Source organism: Hyposmocoma kahamanoa, unplaced genomic scaffold (assembly GCF_003589595.1).
Source record: "Hyposmocoma kahamanoa isolate Upper Pololo Valley unplaced genomic scaffold, ASM358959v1 93, whole genome shotgun sequence".
NCBI classification, from domain to species: Eukaryota; Metazoa; Arthropoda; class Insecta; order Lepidoptera; family Cosmopterigidae; genus Hyposmocoma; species Hyposmocoma kahamanoa.
The window spans coordinates 11,765,239-11,789,021 of NW_020654810.1; the positions used below are offsets into that span (position 1 = coordinate 11,765,239).

General features: G+C 35.3%; 1 protein-coding gene across 1 annotated transcript in view; it reads right to left on the bottom strand.

The window, feature by feature from the left end:
• The window catches only part of LOC113237650 (ecdysone receptor), a 278,190-nt gene that overhangs the window by 249,328 nt on the left and 5,079 nt on the right, over positions 1-23,783 (bottom strand). The window contains exon 2 of the mRNA XM_026474261.1: positions 3,972-4,178. The gene's annotated coding sequence lies outside the window, so the exon portion shown is untranslated. The remainder of the gene's footprint in view (positions 1-3,971; positions 4,179-23,783) is intronic.

A 23,783-nucleotide genomic window follows, 5' to 3' on the forward strand; every position in this document is an offset into this window, starting at 1 on the left:
ATGATTAACATAGTATTAATTCACACTATTGTTAGATGTGACAAGCGGACTATATTGAAACTGACGTGCAAATGAATATTCAAACGGTTTTATTTATAATTACTTTATTTGATTTGTGACTACATTACATACTATCGTTTTGTGTCCTAATGCTGCTCATGGAGTTTTTTCGGTATTTTATTTCTGTTTAATATATATTGCATTTTTGTCCATTTTAGAGTAAAAATATACTTGGGAAATGAAATTATTTTTCCTGATTTAAATGGCGTATATTTGTTTTTTCAAACAAACCGACCATAGTCACGGTTGAGTCAATCGTATAACCGTAAATCCGGAAAAATAGTTTCATTTCCTAAAAATATACTTATCTTGAAAATCTGAGAGGAACCTAAATCACTAATTTGCTGTTTAAAAAATGTAGTTGATTGTACCAATTTGAGAAATTACTCTGTGATGTTTAACAACTTAAACAGATAAAAAGAAGCCAACAGATAAGTCCACTTCTATTAAATCTAAGAGATATCTCAGCCGGGCAAAAACTGAAGGGCCTAATAAAGGGGGATTGGAGGATTTACTTGGACTTTTCTCCAATTTTCTAAGTAACATTCATTATGTTACATTCCATTTCTAGACCAAAAAATTCTTTCATTTAGCGAACATTTCAGCAAAGGCATTGTTTCTGCAAATAGGTCAAAATAACTACCCTCATTTCGTAATCCAGGTCATATGTAGGTAGATACAGGCAAACCACAGAACAATAAATACAGTAGAAGTGGTTAGTTACCGTTTGACACGTGCCGACCATAGGTCTCGAAAGACCTATCTGAGCTTAGTCCGCCATTTTCGCTTTGTGTGGTATGGTTGTGTCATTCTTTCGTGCAAATTCTCTAAAATCCTACAAAATGCCTTAATGTGCTGTTTTGGAGTGCGAAAATGATAGCCTCACCAAAACTATTAGAATTATTGGTGGTATTTTATAGAAGTCTTATTTTAATAAATTTTCAATTTTCTGTTTGTCGGAATAATTTTTTGTTACAAGAGTGTTTTGTTAGAAGCGACCTGGAGTAAACCCCAGGTCACTTCTTGTTCGGAGAACTAAATTAATAACTCCAATTCGTCGTCATTCAGGAATTAATCGCTAGATGGCAGTACATTGACTGAAATTTCAATTCATATTGAAATGTATTACAAATTACGACGTTTGATATTATTATCAAACGTTGTAATTTGTAATAATGGGTATTGATGATATTAAACTTTCAACGATATGCTAACAGGTTCAATTTTAAATTATATTAAAAATCCAGAATTTGTTATTTCTTTTCAAATTTGAAACTACGATCGATCAATATCAAGGTTTTGTTTGGCGACATCGGTTCTCATAGTAATTGAGGCTTAAGGCCTGTTTTTTTTCTTTCGTGATCTAACTGTAAACTGTGTGAGTAAACTGGATTCTGTTTAAAGAGGTATATTATAAATCCACATAACGATGTTGCGTACAATAAGTAAAATTTTGAAAAAGGTTTTGTTTCGGGTTTGACAATATTAGTCTCAATTTTATTGAGCAGCAAGTATGAAAAAAAGAAGCTGTAGCCCTAAGACTTTGCTTTTGTGTCTGTCACAATGGTATTTACATCTGCCTATTTACACACGTTTCATACGTTTCGTACAAAACGACACGTTTCTAGGTTCTTCGTCATTAATTTGTAGAATTTTGTTTGAAATGTACTATTGATTTGAAATATGATGTTCCATTTTGTCTTTCAATGAAGATAAACCCGATAATTAATATAATAAAGCGTTTTCATATTTTCATGTTAGAATCAATTATAAAATGATATGTGTTACACATTGTAACAGATATATGCGTAATTTGAAAGTAATAAAACATTATGAGGATTTATAATTATGAGCAAGATTATGTTATAATGTCACATAATTTACACATATTCGTAAACTGAATATATATACTTACAACAAAGTTCTAAAAATTTAGCTTCTATAGACGTTGAAATTGGTGTTTTTATAGTAAACAAAACTTAATAGGTATTAGAGACTCTACGGTCCGATTAATTAATTTGCAGCTGTTTTTCTTTTAAACCCTTAAAATATATGTTTACTACATCCACACGCAAAATAGGCGTTTTGTCGCCGAGTTGCGAACACCAGCCCGTTGCACCAAGCACCAAGTACCAACATATGTTAATACCTATTTGTATTCTTGTTAATACCAGTAAAAACTATTATTTTTATCGAATATCTTGATATTTTTACTGCTATGGTATTCATCTTTTTTTAGTAAATACTCCACTAGTCTGTTATTATTAAGACCCAGTATCGCTCGCCACAACGTGGCTACAAAAAGTCATTTAAACCCAATGCAAAGATTCGCAACAAGCACAAATAGAATTGTAAGATCTGCTGCTGATTCGATCCATAGCTCAATTAGCAGAGCGGTAGCCACGTTGAGGCGGCAGACGCTGGTACAAGTCCAGTCGGATCAAAGGAATGTTTCTTTGTGTTTATTCGATTTTTCTATCAATATTAACAACCATTATACACAGTTATCTTCTTTAGTAACACTTGTTCGTCTTTTTGTTTATCAAATTGTGCCACCTAGCTGAGTTAATAGTTAAATAACATGCAAATCTCTTTCTTTTATCCTGTAAATCTTCGAAATCGTGCCTACCCTGTCGAGATAATGAACTGCGATACGTCACGTCTGTTGTGTGATAAGGAATGTTACCTAGATTTGTGAGATTATTATTGTAGAAATTTAGTGAGATTTTAGGTATCCTCTTTATACAAATATTACGCATAAGGGAGTTGCAAATTTTGCGTCGGCGGTAGTTTTGAGTTTTTCGCTGTTATTGCATGGGCTTTTTCTGACCGATTCAAGCCGAATCCGCGTTAATAAATGTGGTGACTCACTACTATTGTTAAAGCTTAGGCGACCATATACGTGTTATGTATTCCAAAGGACTACTTTATGTGACATTGAAATGGCTAGATGTGTGCCTAAAACTTTAACGTAAGGTCAAAAAGATTATGACATAAGACATAGCCTATTCTTACTTCAGTACCTATTCTTCGTTGTTGCTCGACTCATCATTCGACTCAATGTCTTACGATGAATTTTATATTTTCAGCATTATTGTGTTTAGGTACAAGAGAGAGAAAAAGACGAAAGTGCTTTTTTCAAGCATTATTATTTATTTGGTTTTTCCTGTTTTTGACCTAAGAGTCATCTTTCGTAACAGTCCTTATCCTTACTATATTTAGTTATTCTACGATTCATCTTCTTGTATAATTCCTATCAAATTTATACATGCTGACATATTCAAAAGACACTGTGAGTCAGGTGTAATTCTTTGCAAATTGATATTAAATTTAGACTGGCAGCACAGACATAGCGCGCTCTTATAGGATTTCCAGAGATTCCACCATGTACTGTAGTACAAAGTTATATTTGCCGTCGAGTAAGGATCTACCACTGAACTATGTACGTCAATTGAGAAAATTTAGTCTTTTTTCTGCATTTCTCGGCCCATAAAAATATGTTAGTCGACTAAATCTATGTGTACGAATAGGATGCAAATTGCTAATTAATCTTACTTGCTGAAGATTTCATTAATTAAAATAGAATTTGGATATGTTTACATAGTGTTAGCTCTCTGTGAAGAATTTGATGATACTTGTTGCAGTGATGGCTTTAGAAGAAAGAAAGTATTAGAAATTTGTGTTTCATCTTTCACTTCCAGACATTTCCTTTGGTAAAACTGCTCTAGAAGTGTTAATTTATTGAAGGAACTGCCAAGATTTTTGAAATTTTGTAGAAATGTACTCGTGTATTAATTATTGATTTTCCAAAACACGCATATATAATATTGAGAAATGAAAGATCAAAACAGAATTTGAATTGATGACGAGGACGTGGTGTAGTAAAAAAAATATGAAACGATAATACTTACCTATCAGTTGGTGCGATTCCGGTGGTAACGTTGGCAGTGCTTGGGTTCTCCACTTTTCAAACTTAAGTAACTACAGCTAAAATAACCTTATACTATTTATTGCGTTCGGCAGTATAGCTTGCGTTACTACTAGAGGTATATTCAATGATCAATCAAGTCTACAAAGTTTCGATTTAGATGAGTTTTGTGCGTTGATTTTTATTAGACCTGAAACAAAAAAGACGCCTTTTACAGAACTGAAATATAGTAAAACATGAAGCTATTATCTATATAGATAAAAGTATAATCACGTGTAATTTTCGGTTAGATGTGTGGTGAGATGTACAGACAGTCGATGATAGCTACGAATGTAATCATTGACTGCAATGATGATATCCATGAATTATTCTATACGTGTTAATTAATGCGCTGGTGTGGAATGCCACGTGTGCTGACGTCGAGACAAAGTCAAAGTCAAATAATCTTTATTTCATAGGTAAACAAATTACGCTTGAAATCGTCATACTGATTAAACTCTACCGCTCATTCATAAGGCAGATTCCCCTGAGAAGAATGAGATTCCCCTAGAAACTCTAGGGGTTGCTCTTTGTAAATCTACATTTGAATACATTTATCATTACAATATTTAATTTAAACATCTTAGATCGTGACTACCTGCGTATTGCTACAACGGATTTTTGTCATTCACGTACGCAGAAGCTGTATAATAATAACCTTTAGGATAATTGCTCGTAAATAGCAGATTTTGGATGTCAATCGGAATTTTATCATATTTGCCCTTTAAATGAGTTTGAGACTTTATGAAGCGACTGTCAAGAGTAGCTACATTATTCTAACGCTATTATTAATGGTATGTATGTCACTATTTGTTATAAAAAAAATTTGTTATAAATTACATTTTGATAAATGCACTGCGACGTTAACGTAACAATGCCTGAATCTCTTTAAACTTATCTCTCAAAGACACTCTGGAGCCCAGACTGTAAATTGCCCTAATTCACTTACCCTGTTCCAACACCAACACACCAAGAAAAGAGCTGGCGGACAAACTATGGAGTAATAATTACCAGGACGTCGATTCCGACTACCTATTTGTACCCTTTGGAATCGAAACTCTTGGCTCGTGAAGTCCCGGTAAAGATGAAGGGCACTTCATCTTTACAAAATTTTATCCAAAAAAATAAAAGACTGAGAGTTTTTGAGTGGAAAAAATTTAAGTACAAAATGGTCACAAGACAACTCCTCTTATTCTAAAAAAGTAGAGGTATACCGCACAATAAATTTTCAAAACCAAACCATAAACGTCAAACGCTGATTGGTGTTCCAACTGCGGTTTCTGCTTAATCAAAACAAATGGTTTTAAGAGTTTATTTTGATCGTATTGTAGGTAAACTGCAAGAGTGGCGAACAATGGCTACAGATTTATAAATTTAAACCATTACAAAAAGTGTAAAGTACAAAAAGTGAACTAGTGAGGTAACTGTGGATAAACATATTACATTCTCTATGATATAAAATTACTTTGAAATAAACATGAACTTCTAAAAGCCACTTTAGAGTTTTAGTACGTAATTGATGATTGTGTAGAGCTTTTGGTTATTTAACACATTTACTCGACCAGTATGTATATTATTTTAGTTCAATCTATAATGAGTTATTGCATCGTTGTTTGGGGTGGCGTTTGTAAAAATAAGTTCTATATACTAATAAGTGGAGGTGGAAAGGGGGCAACGATGTATTCTTAAGGTAAATACTCAAGATTTTTCAGATTCCCCACTAATGAACTCTATCAATCTAGTGATCACCTTCTTCTTCTTAAAATGCCTCTCCACTATTGGAGGTTGGCCGTCAATATGGCAAATTTGTCCGTCCACATGAAACAGTTGCTCCGCGTTCGTGACTCCGGTCCACTCCCTCATGTGGCGTAACCATGACTTTTTACGTCTTCCAGAGCGTCTCTAGCCTTCAACGTGGTCACCTTACTATGACAAAATAATACATCCTTGATACTGTACTAGAACTACATAAATCTCGTTCTTTTAATCCTTTGCTCATGTCTCGTAGACGGATTTACATCGTTGCTCCTCAACCAATTTCCAAATCATTGTTTGATGATAGACAATTTGTAGTGAATTTGCACGGATATATAATATTATTATTAACAAAAAAATAATATTTACCACCTTTAGTGGCGTAGTTCTAAAAAAGCTTTGACAAATTTGGTTGGTGTCAATTAACTATGACGAAACGGAGCATACATATATTCCACTCCATTAATATTATTGTTATTATTACCTTGGGGACACCCTAATGGATGATTTTAGATGTAGTGTGTCGTTACCCTTAGGTAACTATAATATTATTATTGTTACCTAAGTCTAACACAAATTCTTAAATTTACACATTATTTTTGGTACATTATAGCAATTAATTAAAGTTTATTTCTGTATACTAAAGAAGAAGAGCGGGCCTTTCTGATACGGGTAGATGATACCTACTAAGAAGATCCAATTGTAACTCTAATTTAAGGTTTGAGAAAAAGAAATAAAATTATTTTGATTTTCATTTTAATTTTGTCAAAGGTAACTCGAATGTAGTTTTTTTTTCGTCTGTCATATTTAATAATGGTATACCGCTGGCCTTACACTATAGTTTCATTGTGGAATTTAAAACGCCGTGTTATTTCGATTTTTTTACAACATTTAACATTTACAAAAAAACGTAGGCTTAATTTACATAGCCGTGGTATGGATTAGGAGGAAATTTTTGTAACGAAATTGTACATAGCATACCGGACATGATACGCTGCGGGAATTCCCAAGATTGCGCGAGAATGCTTCGATAAACGCATGACTTGTTTTTTTGTTAGGTATTTCGTAGTGGGATGGTCATAAATACCTACGTATACATATAAGTATGCATATGTAACTTTTGAACAAAAGAAATTCATTAAAATTGATTCATCACAGGACAATCTAGGATAGTTTACGTAGCAGTAGAGCTTCTAGTGAAATAGTTCATCCAGTACTGCGACCGTATATTATTTCTGCCATCAAGCAGTGATGTGAGCAATTACTGCGTTTCGGTTTAGAAGGGTTATAGGTGTAAGTGAAATTACAGGCACATGGGACTTTTCAACTTACGTCTCAGTGTGACGGACGCAGTGGCACGAACCGTCAGATCTTTGCGATTTGAATTTCTGAGCGACATTGCAATTGTTGTAAAGAAAAGCAAGAAGCTAAGCCTAGTGCGGGGTCAGCTGTCAACCAATACTCAATGCTCACAGGCATGCCATCACGTTTGCAATTGTTTTCCTGGTTAGAGGGTCAACAGCACTTCAATCTTTACAATTAATTTTTAAATTGAACTTTATGTGCTTGAGATAAGAACGGTCGGTTATTGAGAATTTATAGAAAACTAGTTGGTGCCCGCGTCTACATCTGCATAGAATGAGCATTTCGAGTTGCCTACTGTACTATACTAATTTTCATAGTTTTATTAGTTCTCCATTATACACTTTCGTACCCTATTTCACTCCCTTTAAGACTCTTTACGTCCTAAAAAGTAGCCTTTGTCCTTCTCCTCGGTTCCATCTATCTCTATACCAAAATTCATCAAAAGTGATTTAGTACTGGCACATAGGACTTGTCAATTTATGTTTTAGAGTGACGGGTACAGTCGCAGTGCCCCTAAGATCTTTGATATTAAAAGTTCTGAGTGGCACTGTAACTGTTATGGATAGGCGTGTCGCTTTCTACCGTGCGCTCGACTTGTTCGTCCCGTCATCGTCGTGGTATTTATTATAAAAAAAACAGTTTAGGATCGTAACGTAACCGATAGAGTTATTTTCGTATTTATAGTATTACTTTGGGTATTCTATTGTTTTCAAAATTGTATAATCCTTCAATGCAAAATCATTCCTAGTCTTATTATAAACATCAACTGCCTCCTTGGCCGAACGATCACCTTGCTGGACTGCCACACAGAGAAACCGGGTTCGATTCCCGGGCCGGGAGAAATATTTATACGGCCTATATTTATTTCTCTCGTGAGTTTGGATGTAATTTGTGGTTGTCTATGTGTGTTTGTCTATGGCACTCGCGATACAGAGTTTCCCTAGTGCGGGGCTATGAGTGTGTACGTTAAAAAGAAATCGTGATCTAGATGATGCTAGATATTCCATTACCTAATATCCAAAATGGAATTATCCTCTTAAGCTCGTAAAACAAAGTAAACACTAAAAAGGGACTTTACGAAAGCACAGCAGTAAAGAATAAAATAGATAAGAATTTCATTGAGCAAACAACGAACGAACAAATTGTACCCTTGCCCTTGGCGCGCACACACGGTCATAAAACTGAAAACGTTGCTATCGGACGACATCTACGCCAACTATACTCAGAGGAATATAAACTCTAAGAGTAGAGACTACAGCTGGTATTCCATTAGAGGAAACCCAGTGACTGCAGTTAGATGGTTTGAATGTCAAACTAATGTTCGGCGACTGCACCGACACATTGCAATAAAAAAATAATTTATTCACGTCTCAGTAAATAAGATGATGGCCGCGAGGATTGAATATTTGGGCGTTTGGTAGCCAGTACAAATTGCGGAGGAATCATTAAGACTATGTCTGACTGGAAATTGCCAGAAAATGAGTGGTTAGGCAATGAATCTTTGTTAAGGAAGTCTCGGAACTTCCGTACATTTTGTTTGTGACTTTGGGACCTTGCTTGTGGTGGCAATTATTTGCTATCTTTTCCTTAGGAGATATTCAACACTTATGTTGTTTGGGGTTTCGTAGCCAAAATGGCAAAAAGGAACCTGTCCGTCCGACCTTAACTGCGTCACAGCTTTATAATACTGCCAATTTGGATTTGATTCAATTGTAGACACAGGTGTCATGTGAACCGCCACAGAGATACACATGTATTGAAATTACTGTAAATAATTTTATGAGTAGAAAGCTAACTGAGAAATATTTCGTTTTATGGTTTTTGAATTCACTCTTAAAACAAAACGAACTCTATGGAACTCTCTCTTGGAACTCTATGTTGATACATATCACTTAACCTTTTTTAATTAAGGAATTTATGATTTTTTTACATAATTATCATTATAGCTAAATTTAATTCCTTACCTACTCAACGATGTATAGAATGATTTACATTCACCAATTCCCTCATACAAGTATCAAATTACTAAGATTTATTATACCTAAGCTTACAACGCAATACAGTAAGTAGTACGAATAATAATAAAATCATAATTTATTTGCTGTGTGGCAATTTTTGATAGTATCTAATGGAACACAAAGGCATAAGGAATGAGGTCATGGCATAGACAGCATCGAAACTTTTTATTGAAAAAAATAAACAAACGGTAACTGTCTTAAATAATCTGGCGAAGCGACAATTGTCGCGGGGAAGTGGACCTCTAAAACAGATCTCGTCATTATCGTGACGTCACAGTAGCAATTGAATTGATGAAGTCGAGACTGTAGTGCGACTATCATACATTCAGATAGACATTTTAAAACACCATTCCTACGTTATCTCTTGACACTTATTAATGGAATCATCTACTTAGGTAATATTTTGCGAACAAATAGTTGACCAATAGGTATACTATATTTCCAAGCTAATACCAACGTTGAAGGTCGTACGGAGACATGAATCTGACGAGGCATTGAACTATGTAACGCAGCCGGAAAAAGGGGCCGATGACTGATGAGCGCTACCTTATGGTTGACAATTGGTCACGTACATTTATTTCAATTTAATTTTCGTACATAAGTTTTATTCATTTTTCAACAGTCATAGGTTTTATTTACCTGTGTGCAGATAATAGACGAAACAATAAAAAAATACTATCAAAACCGATATGAAACATACCACAAAATCTATATATAATCGGCACGAATTTTTAATCAGGGATATTATAGTGTTATTTTTTGTGCGTTGCTAATTTCTGATGAAATAAAAATAGTGTTGTCTTAACAAATCTTTTTACTTTACCAAAAACTTTAAATCTAAGTAAGAATATTTAGATCCCGCAAAAGTATTATATAAAAAAGTATTGTTACAAAACTTTTATGAATGATAACAATAACACAGAATTACAAGAATTAATGTTTTAAATTCGTAAAATTGCTAAGATTCGGCTTAGGCAACCCTGTAGGCGTGAAATATTTTTGCAAACACGCAACGTATTTCATTTCGTCGCCTGTAACACGCTAATTTTGCTGTTTACTTTACCCTACGTCATTGCGATACCAGTGGAATTTTTAATACTGAGACCTTCAGGTTCCGGTTTTATGTGACATTTTTGATAAAACTTAAGCAAAAATTAAATTTAATTTAAAATTTAATTTTTGAAAAGCAGCAACGAACTTGTCATTTTCTTTTCAATCAATCAATCAGCCTATTGCAGGTCACTGCTGGATATAAGCCTCCCCAAGTGTACGTCATAGTGCCCAATTACCGTTTTTCCGCATCCAACCACTACCCGCGACCTTCTTCAAATCGTCGTCGGTCCATCTTGCAGGGGGACGTCCTACGTTACGTGTGACGTGGTCTCCACTCCAGAACCCGTCTACTCCATCGCTCATCGGTTCTGCGACAGATGTGGGCAGCCTACTGCCACTTCAGCTTGCTACATTTCTGGACGATGTCCACAACTTTAGTCTTATGCCGATAACTTCGTTCCGGACTTTGTTCCTTAACGAGATACCCATCATAGACCTTTCCAAAGCTCGCTGAGCGACGTGTAGTCTGTGAGCCAGTTTGACCGTCGTATTCCACGTCTCGGCTCCGTAACTCATGACCGGTAGGACGCATTGGTTGTAAATCTTGGTCTTCAGGCACTGCGGGAGTGGTGACGAGAAGACATGACGCAGTTTTCCAAACGCTGCCGAACCCAGCTGCACTCTCCTATCTATTTCACGCTCGAAATTGTCTCTGCCTAGTTGCAGGGTTTGCCCGAGGAAGACACATTCTCGGACAACTTCGAGCGTTTCGCCATTAATCGAGATTGGCTCTGGGATGACGAGCTCATTGAACAAGACCTTAGTCTTGTCCAAATTCATCGGAAGACCGATCGATAATGAGGCAGCAGTAAGGCTGTTCAGCATTTTCTGCATACCCTGCAGCGATTTTGCCATTATAACGATGTCCTCTGCAAAGTGAAGGTGTGTGAGATTTTCGCCATTGACATTGATGCCCAATCCGGTCCAATCAAGTGTTTTGAAGATATCCTCCAGAGCGTTTGAAAACAGTTTCGGAGATATAACATCTCTGTCTCACGCCTCTATGCTGGATGGGTCTTGTCTCGTTGCTTTGTACTTGGACGGACATCGTGGCCTTGCTGTACAGATTTCTCAGCACCTCTGCATACTGTCAATCGACAAGGCATCGCTGCAAGGATTCCATAAGAGCCCAGGTTTCCATAGAATCGAAGGCTTTCTCGTAGTCAACAAATGTTAGATACAGTCGCTGATTATACTCTTCGGACTTCTGTATAATCTGCCGAACAGTGGTCCACGGTGCTATAGCCCTTTAGAAACCCTGCCTGTCCCAGTGGCTGGAAAGCGTCACATCTTCCGGCGAGACGATTTGTGAGACTCTCGAAAACAGCTGATAAACGTGACTCATGAGCACGATAGGTCTGTGGTTCTTCAAGAGGGTTTTGTCTCATTTCTTGAAAAACAAAGTTACCACGTTCCTGTTCCACGCCTCCAGAGTAGTGTTATTGGCTATGACGGCGTTGAATAGCTCCATGAGGTTTCTGAGCACTGGGTCATTTTCTTTTCAGGACCACCGTATTTAGGAATTACGAAATATGTAATATTGAATATATTACAAATGCATAATATGGGAATGAAGATCATTCTGCAAGTCCAATTAATAAAATATGTACACACGTATGACCAAGGTTCACCTTTGATTTGATGTAATGTAAGGCACCTAACCTAACCTTTTACATTTTCAACGGGCAAGGTATAGCATCAAAAATATTATAGTTTGTGCCATTGGTCATGTCAATAGCGGTCAATGGCCCGACTTTTAGCCTGTAATCGCAATTTATCAGCAATCGATCGCCGATCCCTATGAATATGTAGCAATTTTGACATTTCTTGAAATTGAGTCGTAATATCACTCTGTAAATTTATATGTTGTTAATATCACATTTTTATTATTAAAATTATAATTATATTTATTATTATATAATTTACTATTTCCTATTAAAATTAATAATTATTTTAAACTCTGTGCTTAATAACTTTAATTCGTTCATAATTTAAAAACGTCAAAATATAAATACAATTTTTCATTTCAAACGCATAAAAAACTACAGTCCTCTATAAAAGGAAAATTTTATCTTATCCTCGTATCTTTTTAACTACTTTTCACGCTAAAAACGATTCACTATTCAGCCATTTTATTTTATACTTTCAAACATACGTCGGTAATATTTTCAATTTTGGTGTGGGTTTGTTAATTCGTTTTATAAAGTTTGATATTGATGATTTTGCCAGAAATGGCTACTTTTAAATTAAGCGTTTCGGATCGGGTTCTGGAAGTAACGGTTTTGCTAATTATTTATATTGCGATGGTTTTTCTTTTATGTTAAGAATTACTAAAATAAATAACTTTTGAACTACTTGAGCGTCAGTTGACACCAACACATTACGATGGGCTTTTATTTATATAATGGGAAGGGAACACGGGCAACCACTCTAAGTAGAAACGTAAAAACATTGAAAAAATGAACTTATAAAGAATAAAGAATTAGGAATAATGGATTCACATTTAATCTGTAAATAATGGATTATTTATTACATAAAAAATGTAATGTTCTTTGAAATACACATATTCTTTGAAAAATTAATAGAAACATTTTTAATTACTTAGGAAATGAAACTATTTTTCCGGATTTAAATCGCGTATATTTGTTTTTCAAACAAACCAAGGTTAGGGGCCCTTTACAGGACACACGGTCACGGTTTCCTGAGGTGGTAAAGTCATCAAACAGTTATGTCTAATATTAATGCAAACCACCCTATTTTTTCACTATAGTTATAAAACTTATTAATTAAATATTATATTAGACCGCAGTACTAATTCATATGTTTTCATGTATTCTAATTTCCATTATTAATAAACTATTTAACTGAATAAAAATTCATATTATTAAAATAAAATAATTTCTAAAACATAATATAGCGTAAATTGGAATGTTTTCTTTGTAAAATTAAAAATAAGGTATTTAATTAATAACTTTTGTACCTATAGTGAAAAAATGGGGTGGTTTGCATTAATATAACATACATAATTGGTTGATGACTCTACAACCTCAGTCAACCGTGACCATGGGACCTGTAAAGGGCCCGAAACGTTGGTTTGTTTGAAAAAATATATATAAGTACGAGATTTAAATTCGGAAATATAGTTTCATTCCTATGTGTAACAATTGTGAAAACCTAAGAACTCGATATGCGTAATTCCTATCAAACTATTTAAAAGTTTACAACTCTTGAGGTATTCTGTACGTTAATGTGATTTCTACCATTATACGCTAACGACAACACTTTCTCACGTTACTGGGAATATTGGAGAATATCGCATTCACAAATAACATACGGTAGGGTGAATGATCGCTATCGACATGCTAAATGGCACTTAGTACAAATTAATTATTTTTGTAACTATAGTTCAGAATAGGGTGGTTTAAATTAATATTAGACATGACTGTTAGATGAGTAATACTATCTCAGTCATCTGTGACTATTTTTAATTTGTAGTAATTGCGAAAATCCAAGAACTAGTTATTTTTCATTTTTATTTGCGTGACAATTATCTGGCCTCATAGAAACTATCAGATTTCATGAACTTTTTTGTTACTCTACGTCTCGAGTATTAATTACAATCCGTCTTATCAATCAAACTTGGTTTGTAATACACATTTTTATTAATTTTTGCAATTTGAACCTATTATACCTAGCTGTCGTATGCGTAATGCAGATAGGTAATAATAAAAGTTAACAAAGTATAAATAAATGAAATTTTGATTGATGCTTATACAAAATGCTGACCTCGGGGGCGGCGCAACCTTGTACACTCATTAAAATTTTACAGACGGTATCGTAATCAAGCGAAGAGACTACAAATAAAACCATTTTTTCGACTAGTGAGGTCAAGTCTGAGATTCAGTGGACAATCATGTGTCAGACGGATCAAATTAAGACATATCACTGAGGTATTCTACTTTTGGACAAAAACTTCTGCGTTCGTTTTGTGCGTTCGTCGATCGCGAGGGACTGTAAGGCTCAACTCACATTGGCGCAGAGTCGAAGCGTCGCGACGCTTCATGTTTTTCGCCTATAGCATATTCATCTCTATTTTCCCATAATTAAGATATAAATTTGTGTTATGTGAATATGGAATCGCACGAGCGCGTTCCTTGCGCGCAGTAAGACATCAGACGCCGACCACACTGTTATCCGGGCGCGCTACTGCGAGTGTCGTTGCGCAACGGCGGTCGTCGCCATGCGTTTTAGCTGAAAAACAGGACGCGACGCGACGCTTCGACTTTGCGCCAGTGTGAGTTGAGCCTAATAGTATTTTAAAAAAATATGGATGATTCGAGAGATTGAGATGCGATTGTTTCATCCCATGTGAGTAGGCTTAGAGGCTATTAAGATATTATAGCACGAAGGAAATAATGTTTAAGAAAAGATAAGTCTTCAAGTCATGATTACGGAAAAAAATAATATATTTACATTTATTGGTAAGTAACGTGGAAAATTACCGTATTAGTGTTCAACACAAATACAATCTGCAATTTAGAAATGCCTGATTTTCACAAGGCAATGTTTCACCTTGAGGTGAAAGAAAGATATGCGGAACTACATTTATTTTTTGTCACAATATTTTCGCAGACCTGCGAAAAGTGTTTTGAAATGAAAGGCGCCTACATTTGTTTTCTTCTTATTTTTCCGTCTTTATTTCCAGATAGCGAAATACGCCTAATACTTACATTTTCGAAGAAAACACGTACGTAATTATGGAATAAGACTAAAAGAACAATGGAATCCATGTCCATTAAATAATGATTATGTTACCGGCACAAAAAAAAACATAATGTCAGTGATTGTCCCCAACTTTTTACTGTACGGACTCTATACGGTCGAATATAAGTCAAATAAACAATTACAAAGAAAAATTACGTTTTTCGCAGACCTGACGTAATCGCATATTGTTTTAGGCATTACGAATAGCACTCGAAACGTAACCTTGAAACAGACAGAAGATACGTTTTGAAATGTTTCTTATTGCCAGAGAGTTTTTGTGTCGATACACATTGTTTCACAATTTCAAAGGAATACATTATCTGCGGTCGATGGCTCAGAGCTTTGTCACGTGTGTTAAATTGTAACGAGTTTAGAACTATATTAGGACACGTCTTGTTCACATTATGTTGAAAAAACGAATTGTCTTCTTCATTATAGTGTATGGATATTATTATTATAATTTATTACGATACAAAGTGATGAGACGAACAAGTCGTGCGCCTAGCGGTAAGCGACACTCTCGTCCATGGCAGTTACAGCACCTCATAGAGCTTTAAATCGCAAAGATCTGAGAGGTACTGTGACTGCGCCCGTCACCCTGAAATAAAAGTTGATAAAGTCTTATTAAATTTATTCCGTAGGTAAAATAAATTTTCACTTGAAAACGTTACAGTCACTCTCACTTCGTTGATTTCCCTGAGAAGATCGAGCAAGAAGCTATAGGGATTGCTCTTTTCAAATAAACTTAAATGCTATGGAATACACTTTGAATCAAATTTGTGTGGTTTCTGGAGCCATGTCGTCTTTCCATAAATCTTTATATAACACGTAGTGTTCAATTTTGTAATATGACTTTTCAATAAAAATTTGTTTTTAAAGTTAGGAAATGATAATCTTAATATATGCTCCGGAATCTTAATGTTAAAAATTTACACAGTTCTCCATAAAAGAGTAGTTTACCTTGGTTAAACGAAATCGTGGTACCATGAGTTTCGACTTAGCTCTAAGGTTAATATTATAGATATCTTCTGTCTTATTGAATTTATGTCTATTTTTACGGGCATATAAAATATTTGAGTAATAAGTCCCATATGCTTGTTATTTCACACCTTATCCTTCAAAACCGGAACGCAGTAATGCTCATACTATTGCTTGACGACAGAAATATCGCGAAATATTGCGACCTCATGGTCGCAATATTTCCCTGGATGACTCTTTCACAAGTAGCTCTACTACTACAAAATCGTTATTGTTTGATTGTTAGTTACATAAAATGGTAGCTTTTGGTCATAATTACCAAACATACAAAGATGATAAAGGATAGGTCCTACATCTAAATTTTTCTGGACCCCACGATAGCAAATTTAATCCACTGTCGTCAAAATATCCGAGATTACAAAAGCAAAAGAGCACTTATACTTAATGATACTTCATAATACTCCGAACGAATAAGAGGAGACAAACAAGTTGTTAACAAGACAACTTATACCCCAAAACTTTCGCAAGCAATCCAAATTCATAAATTACAATCCATACTCCATTACCTGGAGTACCTGGAGCGAATTTTAGAAGTGTTGTCATTTCGTAAATTGCGGACTATATCTATTACGAAAAGCCATTTAATTGGGAGTGTCAACAGTGAAATCGATATACACATCTTGATCGAGTTAGAAACCCTTAAAGCTTGGTCTCCTTATCTTGCGAGGGGTGTCCCTTGTCACCCCTTGTACACGTTAGGCCTTTCATAGTTTGATGATAATTCAAACAATATCATATATGCGTAGATACAACTTTTAAATATAAGATTTTTTGCTAAAAATTTTTTATAATTAACGGAACATAATCATTCTTCAAGAATTACCATGAAGTTGCGTTGTTTTACTTAGAAATTTTGGAACCTTTGAGAAGTTGAAGTTTGAAATTTTATAATTTAATGGTAAACTAACAACACCACGACAGTAATTTCGTTTCTATATCATGTCTGCATTTACCTTATTTGTTAATATCTGAATTAAGAAGAAAATTTGCTTGTATGGAGCGCTAGTATTGAGTAGCAGTAGAGCTTGTGAAAGAGTTCGTCCAGGGAAGTACTGCCACCTTAGCAATTTTAGCCGTCAAGCAGAAATGTACGCATTACTACTTTCTGTCACGTTCACGTTGTGGGTGACGGCCACAGTAGCAGTGCCCCTCAGATCTTTGCAATTATAGCTCTGAGTGGCACTGCAACTTTTATGGACAGGCGTATCGCTTACCACCAGGCGCACGACTCACTCGTCTCGTCACTTGATATCATAAAAAAAATGAAAATATTACTATTCCATAATCAAATTATATAGTCAAACAAATTATACTTCAAACCATCAAAACGAAACACTATACATTTGCAAAGCAGATTCCCTTGAGAAGATAGAGTAAATAAAGATAAAGATAAATTTATTCTGTATAAATATTTAACCTAAATACCTGAATTTTATTAAATAACCTTTTATTTACGCATATACGCCAAACTATCGCAAATAGATAGCTGTTCACGTTTATGATTTAAAGTATTATTAATTTTAAAATATCACTAGTAGAAACACGACTGGGTATCATAGAAAAAGACAACTTCAAAGAGCTAAATTGATAACTCCAACAGAATTTTGCCATCCAAGTACGCGGAAGGTTTATAATTTGTAACTTTGTATAAACTTTTCACGATAGTTATATAAACTTATAAGTGGCAAATTTTGAATATCGACAAGAGTCTTGTTACAAAAGCGTATACGTTGCCCTTTCAAATGAGTTTGTGAGTGTGAATGCTGCTATCAAAAACATCCAGTATATTTTTATTAAAAACTAAAATTAATACTATTTTTCATGATAAAAATACTATTCTTCTTAACAAAATTTAATTTTTATAAACCACTGACGCCAGGAATGTTACTTTCTTTAAATTTATTTCTCAGAGACAGGCCTAACAACTGGATAAACATTTAATGGCCGCATTTCGCTTATGCAAAATGACGCATGTCATCAAACTGTGGATATAGTTCAGATAAACCAATGTAGAGGATTCGGTGTCTGAAAGTTTTCGTATTTTTTTGATCGATTGTCCTTAAGAGTCTGCAGAACCTATCTCAAGTGCTCGTATGTCCTTTTCAACGTCTCGGAATGAACCGTTATTAAAATTCTCTCTAGGGTTGATCATACTATTTACTATCATCCAAACGGCAAGTGTTAAGAAACAAAGAAAGAAAATACATTTATTTGTTTACCACAAATGACACCACAAAAAAAACGAAACCAAACAAGAAAAACAAAACATAATGGAACGTAAAACGTAAATAAATAATACTTACAAAACAAATTCGGAAATTGAACATAAAATAAATTTAAAACATACTATTCATACAAATAAGGATGATGCGACGTTTACTCAATGAGAAATCAGTAATGACATCTCATTAGTTGACGTTTTTGTCCTTCCTTTGGTTAGAATGTCAACCTTACCACATCTTAGGGACTCTTGACCTTGATCAGACCCGGCCACGAAATCCAATTAACTATTCACTAGAGATTGATGGTGAGGATATATTGGAAGATATTTGTCACTGGAATTAATCAGTACGTCACGCCTCAAATTTACGACCACTATTGTTGCTCCTAAAGTCGTCATACACTCGTAAATTATGGGTAGTGGATTATGCCAAGAAATTCCAGACTATTAAGATAATTCCTATCACTCTTACCGGTAATCACTCTTATCGTTTTTAAATAACCAAACTTTAACTTGGAATTTTACAGACATAACGAACTAATTTTATTCTACTATTTTTATAACAGAACCGCTTGTTTTTATGTTTATAATATTATTTTCATTAGGTAAAATAGGTAAACATATAAACTACAATCTCACCTGATGGTAAGTAATAATGTCGTTGAGGATTAACAAGTGCGCTTCAAATTGCCAGGTGCCAAGATGCCGCCGGTAAATGAAATCGAAGAAGAAATAGCGCTAAGTTTTTTAAAAGTGGACAAATAAAAGTTGTTCATTTTAATGTTAGATATTTTGAATATAATGAAATTAATAAGTTCTATATTTAACTATGGCAATAATACGCAAAATACATGAAATAAATTTCATGCCTACAATTGAATCGAGATTATAATATGTCACGTTAATACTAGATTTATTCCCTATATTTACGACAGAATATGACAAAAGGTCTACCTTCATGAATTAACCAAGACGTTTCTTCGGTACACTATTATTTCAGAACATCATCTACTTACCTAATCTATATTTGCATTGTAATATTGGTAATCTATACTATCCATGCCATGATAATTTACAGCAATCGCTGTTATCAGTACTATCGACTGCATTCACCATTATCTACTAAATGAAAGTAAACAAACACCTAGTTATCTTTTACATGGACGACCACCTACAAATTGTTGTGTAATTTATTCAGTGTATTTTCAATTTCTTTTTATTATAGGTACCAAGTGACGGGACAAACAAGTCGTGCGCCTGGTGGCTGCAGTGCTACTCAGTGCTTTAAATCGCATAGATCTGAGGGACACTGCCACTGCACCCGTCCTTCTGAGAGATAACATAACAAGTCCCATGTGCCTGTTATTTCACCAGCGCCCCAACGCCGCAATTATTACTTTATTGCTTCGCGGCAGAAATAGATACGGTGGCCGTACTTCCTTGGACGAACACTTTCATAAGCAGTTTTACTGCTGCTATTCAATGATAAACATTCACGTTTACTTCTTCACTTACATGTGTAGGTAGATCAATACGAATGCTAATGTCTTAATTTATTATATAGGAGGAACGAGAAACCTTAGTTTATGCTAATAATTTTATCCATCAAAATATCTTATACCCTAAATCCGTTATCAGGTCTAGATTGAATTATTTAACATTATACTTGCTTTCCGTTGCGAATGTTACTAAAACGTCGATTGTTGCTATATTTTTATGACAAACAGCGATGTCGACCGATTGTCGTGTGATAGAGAAAAATATTACTGCAGAGAAATGCCGAGAAAACAAGGTGTATTCGATCATACATATATGCACTTGGCGCTTTTTTCCCAAGGTGACCACCAGCAAGGTGACCACCAGTTGTTGCAGGTATAACGGCCTTCCGCTTTATTGCCGGCTTTACAGTACTTTGTAGTGCAGGGTGTGTGGTGCATACGGCCGTGAGGTCCTTAGGGCTTCCATGTGTCGCTCGCGTTGCAAGCGAAGTAAACGGGCTATTGTTTCCCAATATCATTTATAGTTGCACCATTTGCATCCAAATTTCCTATGAGTGGGGAAAATATAACTGTAAGTATTCTATTATAATATAACAGGCGCCACGGTATTAATTGCACCCGGGTCCAATAAGGACTATTCCGTTGATACTTTTTTAGCCTCAACAACACTCATCAGTGCTCAAACAAATGCTCGTCGATTAAGGATACTCTTGACCTAGCCTTTCTTTAGTTCTCAATTTGGTCACAGTAAATTCGCTTAATCCGCCGTTACCGATTGCCCATTCACTTTCGCCTTATGAATGTGTTCATTCATCGTTTCTACATGCCCGAATCATCTTTCAGCGTATATCAATCGCACGCAGTTTTGGGTGTTCTTCGAATTAAATTAAATTTAGTTATTTCAATCGAAATTGACTTGATACCACTTGATTAAAATGTAAAAAATCTTTATCCATTATGTTTCGAATACAATCGATTCAAAGGAAACGTGCACTAATAGATTTTTCTAAATCTATCAACCTAGTATCTTCATCTGAACATTTAATATTATGAAGCGAGCAATCTATTTGGGAAATAAACTTTTCTTAACTAGTTCGTGTCTGGGTGTTCACAATAGTGTCTCGGAGTTAATTCGTTCGCCTTATAGTGCAGGAGCCCTAGTTTTTGTACTACAGTACTATTATTTGTATTTAATTTATTTCTTATATATTTTTAGTTGTCAATATTTACTGACAACTAAAAATGAGAATTTGTTACATAATATAGATTTCAGAGACATTTTCTGAGGGTATTGGAGATATTATTACAAAATCGAGAAATGTTAGTATTGAACCTTGCACTCACAATATTATTAATATTAGACTATAGCCATAGTATAATAATAAGACAAATATGGTGACTCTACACATCGTAACAACGCGAGTAGTATATAAGCACGTCCGCCACTAGCACGAACACTTTCACGTGGTGTGTATTATGGACGCACACGTTCGCACAATCTCGCGATGCACTCGCATTGCACAACGCAGGTCGTCCCACGCGCCATTAATTATAGAAATGAAGCGGTCGCTCGGGATTTAAAAAATGACATCAAATACTAAACGTTGTTATTATTGTGTTTGTGGTAGTTTGAACAAGAGTGTCTGAAATTCAGAATAGTTCAGTATTTAATTTTTATTTCATAATTATACTCTATAATCAAGATACAAATTTGCGATGCTGGTATCAAGATAATATCAATGCGTAATTGCCAACTACATTGAACAAAGTTTATGTATATATAATATAGCACGAGAGTATTGTGATGAACACTAAATTTTTTCAAATTATGTCTACAAACAATAGGTACAACTAAAATAATAATGTGATAACCTTACGCTCCGTGTGAAGTGTAGGCATTTACGCGCCAAACAGGCGGGAGTTACCCTGCTTGCCTTTATTATACTATTCTATAGGATTCTATTAAAAGGATTTAAGGTTTAATATTAACCGAAACCTGCGAATAATGCAAAGGTTGTATGATCCTTGAACTTCATTCACCTTTTCCTTTGTAAGTCAACAACAATCTCAATCTAAGTCGGGATTTATTCCATAACTTAGGAAGTGGTAGTTGTTAAGGTTTCTGTAACACAACACCTTTTGTATGGCACGCCTAAATATTGGATTTCTCACAACATAGTTCGTTTTGTGAGCTTTGTCGTTACATGGTTACTAATGGATGGAAGTAAATACGTAGACATTGTATACCTACCTCTATATGTAGTGTATTTTATATGACGTAACTTTTCACTTCTTTTATGGTATTAAAACCATATTAACCTAAGCTATTTAAGATATGCACTTGAAATACATAGGCAATAACGTAATCATGATCATATCAAATCAATCACGCGTGTAAATAATGCGAAAATTCTATAATTGAGAACTGGACGTAAATTGGTATATCGAAAAGAAAGATAGGATTTTAGGTGCAAAAACAAGGACGCAGTAAAGCATCACGTATTAAAATTAATATAACATAGTGTTAAATTAACATGATTAAAAATTATTATATCAAATTCTTTGTTTAAAGATTGATAAACATTATAAATTTCTAAAAAATCATATCATCTTAATCAACAGTCACTGAACGTGTTGGTTGTTTGAAAAAAAAACTGGAATGGTTGAAATCCCACCAAATACAGTATTATAAAAAGAACCAAGTCAAAGTATTGAAATCCGCAATATTGTGCTAAGATCTTTTGTAGGCAATGTACACACATCAAAAAAAGTTTGCGATCACTTCGAAAAACTGAAATCTTTTTTGTTACTGTAGATTATATTATGATTTTTTCTTCTTTTTAGATTCTTTATTTAAAAATAAATTAGAACATAAAACAATGACCCCGTTCAATTGTTTTTTCATATAAAAAGGCTTTCAGTCCTAGCTTACGCTCATTCAGAAATCTGATTTAGTCAATTATAAGCGATTCAAGATATTTTTCGCGGAAAGTTGTGATTGAAAAAATGCCAAGAGGATTATCAGAGGTTTTACGAGCTAGAATAGTAACTTTGAGGGAAGAAGGATACACCACGAGAGTAATAGCACGCAGACTTGCTATATCCCAATCCTGTGTCGTGGCTACGTTGCAGAGGTATCACGGAATGGGGAATTTAGCTGACCGACCCCGCAGCGGTCGCCCAACTGTTTTGACAGCTGCCCAAAAGCGCTATATTAGATTGCTGGCAGCCCGTGATCCAACAATCAACGCCACTAAAATAAAAGCAGAAGTCAGGGCCGCCTCTGGGCTTGAAGTTAGCACGCAGATCGTTCGCAATTGCTTGCACCAGGCTGGATTACGAGCACGGAGGTCTTTGCGAGCTCCGCTCAATTCCCGGCAACGTCAACAACGAAGATTGCAGTGGGCTAGACTTCGGCAAAATGAAGAAGGTGAGGACGAAAACATTTGGCAAAACTGAATCTTCGTTGACCAATCCCGAATCAGCACTCATCCAGATAACCGACGTGTCCGTGTCTGGAGAAGACCAGGCGACCGTGAAAGACAAAGAACTGCCACTGGAACAGTTCAGCAAGGTGGAAAATCGGTGTCCTTTTGGGGTGGCATTATGATTGGAGCTAGAACGCCTTTGATCCCGTATCGGGGCTTCATGACAGCAGACATGTACAAAGCAGTTGCTATTGATGATATCGTCAGACCATTCCGAGTAAACCATGGGCACCAATTTGTACTGGTCGATGATAATGCGCCCGCACATCGAGCTCAACGAGTCAATGCTGCTCTTCAAGAATACGATATCACACGATTAGACTGGCCTGCCGGCTCGCCCGACTTAAACCCAATAGAGCACGCGTGGGATGCTCTTAAACGAGCAGTATGGAACCGTGAGCCACGTCCCCAGACAGTTCCAGAGCTCAGGGAAGCCGCTATTGAAGAATGGGATAGGTTACCCCAGGAAATGCTGGATAACTTGATCCTCAGCAT